This window comes from Crocodylus porosus, unplaced genomic scaffold (assembly GCF_001723895.1).
Source record: "Crocodylus porosus isolate Cpor-Errol unplaced genomic scaffold, CroPor_comp1, whole genome shotgun sequence".
In the NCBI taxonomy this organism is placed as follows: domain Eukaryota; kingdom Metazoa; phylum Chordata; order Crocodylia; family Crocodylidae; genus Crocodylus; species Crocodylus porosus.
This window is the reverse complement of record NW_017728931.1, coordinates 65,974,888-65,981,149: the sequence shown is the minus strand read 5'-3', so window position 1 is coordinate 65,981,149 and position 6,262 is coordinate 65,974,888.

Below are 6,262 nucleotides of genomic sequence, written 5' to 3'. Positions count from 1 at the left end.
TTTAACTGATGAGTGATTAATCACTTAACATGCCTTTATTGTTTAGTAGCATATGTGAAATAATATGGTGTATTTAGTCCATTTCTAATGCAAGAGGGGTCAAGCTGTACATACTTACTCCTAAGGATGTATGTGTAAATCAGGGCAGCAGCTGGTACTGGGTGTCCAAGTCACAAAAAAGGAAAAACAAGCAAAGCTGGACAACAGTTTGTATCCTTTTTTTCAGTCTTAGGTGAGAAGACAAGGAGTGAATGGGTAACTCAAGTAATCAGACAAAGACGAGATCTTTCTAAGAGATTTAATCCATATTTATGCAACAGCATGAGGAAATTTGCATTGCTAATGCTGGTGCTGTAATTTCTTTATGGAGGGAATTAAGAACTTGAAAATTGGATTCTGGTATTTTTTTGGGGAGTTATCAAAATCTAATGTGTGTGTAAGAGACAGCATGTCTGGTGGTACCCCCAATTCCTAAAGCTTGGTGGAATCCACTTACTTGTCCTTCCTGTGTGGCTCTGTTCCAGCTTAGGACCCTGGTTTTCTGAGGTTCTTGGGCACATGTCAGGTATCTGCTTTTAGCTTGCTGGCCAAGAGCTGAACAGTATTCAGTGTGCAGTGACACTACATAGTGCAATAGTGATGCATAGTGCATCATTTTTCACATATTAATGCAGGACTATCCAACTGGTAGTGGGAGGGGCTGAGGTGCCTGAATTGTGCATGTGGCAGGGGGACCAGGGTGGCCATACTGTGCACACAGTAGGGGAGGGGCTGAGTTGCTCACACTATGCATGAGAAAGGGAGGAGCTGAAGCACCTGCAGTAGGACTGTGTGGAGCTTCATTTGCTGATTTGATTCGGCAGAGATCTGGCCTGGTTCGGCAGCTGAATCTCCAAATCTGAATTGAATCAGGAGACCCTTTAATCTCTCCAAATTGAATTGGAACCCTCTGAATCAATTCAGAGAGATTTGGAGAGATTTGATGATTTGGACATAGACACAGCTTTAAATGTTTTTTCTACATACTTCAAGGTACCAGGTGGCTTGTGAATGCTGCAATGCTGGGGCAGATGGAGCATCCCACAGGAGCACAGGGGGATGGACCAGAAACAGCGGACCCAGAAGTGGACCAGAACCACTTCTGGTCCACTTCTCGGTCTGCTGAGGAACCCATGAGGGACCCTTCCTCCGCCTCCCGGCTTGGTAACTGGTGTCTCCTGGGTCTGGGGGGGCACCCAGGGTCCTCCCGTGGCTGATCGCCAAGCTGGGGAGGGAGTCTCCTGCACACTCAGCAGTGAACCTGGAAGTGGACTGGAAGTGCTTCCAGTCCACTTCCGGGTTTACAATCAAGCATACAGGGCCCCCTGTGCTCCTGTGGGATCCCACCATTGCAGCATTCACAAGCCATGCCTGGTATCTTGAGGTATGTAGAAAAAAACAAGTAAAGCTGTGTCTATGGCTGAATCATTGATTCTCTGAATCAGCATCAAATCTTTAGATGCAGATTTGGCCAAATTGAATCGCGACAGTGATCTAAATCAACAAATTGAGTCACTGTCCCCCAATTCAGGCCAAATCAAAATTGAATATGGCCTGTTTCACACACCCCTAGCCTGCAGTATGGGTAGTCACACAGCTGTGATGGGAAAAGGCATGCTAGACTGTGTGCAGCCAAGGGGAGAACCCAGGGGGTGGAGGGTGCTCCCTGTATAGTGAGTGGCTCTCATGCAGCTCCAGACTATCCAGAAATTGGACAGTCCTGCATTCAGGCATAAATTAGCTTGCTGCTGTCATGATGTTTAGATCATTTTGACTTAAAAGCAATCAAGGACAAGGTATGCCCATTGAAGAATAACCATCCTAATAAGAAGAAAGAGCAAGATTTACTTAAGATTAAAAGGAAGACAAAGGAATGACCTGGTTAAACCCCCAACAATAACCAGACCATTACTCAATTAATTAAAATCTCTTGCACACTGGCAAAATACATAGTTGCATTTCTGTTTGCACCCACATACCCCAATAGTTGGTGCACACATTTCTTATGTTTCAGTTTGGGAAGGAGGAGTGAGGAGGGATAACTTAAATGGAAGTCAAAGGTTTAAAAGGTGAGTCGGGCAGATAATCCCCTTCTTCTACATATGAAGTCTGAGGGCTTCTTCTTTCCCTCTTGCCTCAGTAGTGATTTATGATTGCTTTTGTAGAAGGACTAGCTTCTCTCCCTTCCTGACACTTTCATCTGTTTTAGAGATGGCTAATTGAGGAATTGAATTAGGCACTTCTGGACCACTGGAATGAAGAGAGAGCATTAGCTCCCAGTTTTGCAGAAGTCAGCTCTGGAAATGCATCTCTTTCTGCTCTTAAAGCTGACATCCAGCAGGACTCCCAAAAACTTCACTGTGCTTCTGTTGTCCTTTGGGGTCAGCCCAACTATCAGGATCCCAATATTGCACTGTTAGACAGGAAGGTGTGACAATTGCACATATACAGACACTCAAATCAATTAAGTGCACACACACACACACACACACACACACACACACTCTCTCTCTCTCTCTCTCTCTCTCTCTCTCTCTCTCTCTCTCTCTCTCTCTACCATCTCAGGCACCTACACATCCAAACCACCCTAGGCACATGCATACCTATCACCAATTCAAGCACATACACTTACCAAAAATTTGACAACAATCAGTTTTCAATACCCACACACCTAGTGCACATACACGGATCACTAATTTGTTTATCACGCACATGCTAACACTTCTTCAGATTGTGTACACATTGGTTTATATCCTAACTTGTGAATCAGCTATGGTTAGGGGGGTTTAATTAGTGAAACTCTGCCAGTTTATACTAGCTGAGGATCTGGGCCCTCATTTCAAATCCATTTACAATACTCATTTATTAAAAACAAGGCACCCTAGGATTCTGAGAATTCTCCACTTTGGCAGGAGAACAACAACATAAGATGTCTGGTATTAATCTGGTCCACAGTTCAATCAAGAAAGTGTGCGCCAAAGGAATCCCCAAACATAAAGGCACTGTTTGGCTTTTCTCTCACAGCTATTGATGTTTTTTTGCCTTCTGCTTCTTTTCAAGTGGAAGGGACATTCATCCCTGTCCCACTCAAGTTTATCCTGTTGTTCTGAGATTTGTAATGGTACTATTACATTTTAAAAGTATGCTGCTCCAATATCTCAGGGTTGTTTAAAATATTGCAGACCCTATGTGGCTGTGTGTGTAAAAACCCTCATTTCATAGGGGAACTCAGATGACTCTTTAATTTCTGAACTGATTCTGCCTATTCAGGTGAGATATCTGCAATACAAAAGATAATCTCATTAATATTTCTAAGCAGAGTTGTAAGATTTGCATTTCTAACTAACTACAGAGTGACCAGACAAGTCTCTTATTCCAATCCAATTAAGAACCTACAGTTATCCTCTTTACTGCAGAAAAACCTATTAAACAAAATGAATTATCAGTAGCATCATCCTCAGTTGCTATAATATCCCATAGTGTTAACACCGTTGACCTAAAATTGACCTGTTATATCCAATGTAATGCCACTGAAGCCACTGGGAAGTCTTCCTGATCTTTCTGAGTCCAAGTCCAATAACTTCCTCAGTATAACATGGGTGGATGTGAAAAACACACATTTGTATTATTTGTAAATATAATAGCCACAGTAAAGTGGCCAGGGGAAGGATTAATTTGTAATTAATCTCACTGTAAACTGTAACTGATGGATGTGCTAGAGTATGGATGTTCTAGAGCAAAGCAAACATACAAAAAACTTGGATAAATTAAACTAATAGGTAATAGAGAACAGCAATGTAATATGCAAAATATATTTTGAGAGGCTGTAGGCATAAGATATAAAACAAAACCAAATAATATCTGTAATAGACATTCATTGCAGGGGTATCCATGATGCCCACTGATGGCTGCTCAACCCCTTCTCTGCCCACACTTCTCAGGCTTGGTCCCCTTCACCTTTCCTGCCATGCCTTGCTGTAATTAGGAAAGGGAGGCTGCCCTAGGGATCTTTGATCCCCTGCTGCTATCCAGGTGTTACTACTTAGCACCTGAAGTGCTTACTATGTGGTTCTAACCTCCCTTACACCATGCCCATGTCTCCTGCTCCTCTGGGCCAGTTGCCAGTGAGTCATGGCTGCACAGTTGGCCTTTGTGTGTCACTGGTTTCATGTCTTCTGGTGTCCCAACTCTGCCATCTGGGCAGCTATCACCAGGAAGATATGCTCATTGCAGTGGCCCACTTGAACTGTTGAAGCATGTCCTCCTGGCTCCAAAAGGTCAGGAGGTCAGCCATCTTGTCTGCCTTCCAGATGGGTCCCTGGTACCAGCCCTGGGCAGGCTCCTCTGCCTGGGTTCCACCACTTGCCACATCAGCAGAGACCCTTGGGATTCCTTCTTTAAAAATCACAAGTTTTGGATCAGTTGGGCAATGTTTTGTTGATATATTTACAATTTTAAAGAAGTTTGGAAGCTTATCAGTAGCTCTATAAACCTAATAAAATAAATTCTAAATATCTGTATACTTTGGTGTTTGTTTTTGGGGGGAGTTTTTTATCATAGAAGAATCAGAATTGCCCTTGCCCCATTTCCTCTCCAAGATCTGGGGACAGCAGCTGCTTTGTGGCACTAAGCAGAACTGATATACTGGTGTCCTGCACCTGCCCATGCCTTTGTCCCTCATTTTAAACACACAGCCCCACCAGTGCCACTCACTCCTGATCCACAGCCCCTGTCTGCCCTCAACTCATTCCCTCCCAGCATCAAGCTCCCTCCCAGCATTAGGACATGGGTCAAGCCGCAACTGTCCCACCCACTGCTTTGTGACTCGGAGCAGTGACAGCCCTTGTTGTTCTACTCCCTACATCTGTGCCCAGCCCCCAGCAATCTCCATGCTGCTCCTGGGAAGTCCCTGACTGAGCCTCAGGAACTGAGCTAGGCAAGTCCCATCCCTTCCAGGCCAGCCTCCCTTTGCATAGGTTTCCTTATGGGCATGGCTGACTGGTGCCTTCTGATACTGGGGGAGGGATAGGGGCACCAGCGGCTGATCACCGACCGAGGGGAATGGTCCACCAGCACCTGATTGCTGACCGGGGAGTGGGGTTCTCCAGTGGCCGATCTGCTGCCGGCGCTTCTCTCAGCACCGCCCCCCCAGTCTCAAGAGGGGCAGTGCCCAACATCCCCCACTTCCTGGCCAGTGAGGGCCTATCTCTGGGGGGGGGGCATGTGCCCCTCCATGTCCCCGCTATATGTTGCCAATGTCTAGGGGGGCAGGGAGGCTCCAAGCCCAGCTGTGGCAACCACTCCTACCCAGAGCACTCCCTCCACCACATCTCTTTCTCTCTCACAGACCTCCCTGCTGCCACCCCTGGCCCATTACATACACCCATAGACCCCACTGACCTCAATACCCACCCTGACCATCACCCACTCCCACTGCTACCTCCTTCCCTCCGCCCAGCCCATCACACCCCTCAAGTGGTTCCCAGGACTAGAAGTCCCCCCTCCCTCCCCCTGGCCAGGGCTTGCATGTCCCAGCACCAGTGTGGGCACAGGGCAGGTCTGCAGTGTGGCAGCTGCCCCTATGGCTGGGCATAAAGGGTGTTAGATTTTTCTGAGGGACTGTGAAGTTTATGGGTGGGAAGGGTTGTCAGGGTGTGGGTATGGGGTTCGTGGGTGATTTTCAGGAGTTGTGGCTGTAGAGGGTTTGTGAGTGTGGGGTTTGTGAAGGAGGGGTGGGGCGGAATTCTGGGTGTGTGGGGTTTGTAGGTGGCTTCAGGGGGGCTATGGGTGTGGACTTTATGGGGCATGTGGGTGGATGCTTGGTGTTTGTGGGGGGGCACCACATGTCCACCCTCCCACCTACCCCACAATTCTCCCACAGCAGCAGCCAGCAGCAGGCCCTTGGGGCACTCATGGCCTGCTGCAGGCAGATGCCCCTGATGGTACAAAGTGCCACCTGAGTCTTGGGGGCTACATGTGGTGCATAGATCCAGCCTGGCCCATTGACACGTGCCCTTGGACAAGACCAGGCTGGCTCCTGCCTATACATGGGGCTCCCGGCACTGCATGCTGGAGCCACATGCTATCAAGTTGGCTCTTGCCTCCATGTGTGTGGTCCCACCACACGGAGGTAGGAACCAGCCCAGTCCTGTTTGAAAATGCATGCCAGTGGGCTGGGCTGCCTCCATGCACTATGTTTCATAGTTTCATAGTTTCTAGGGTC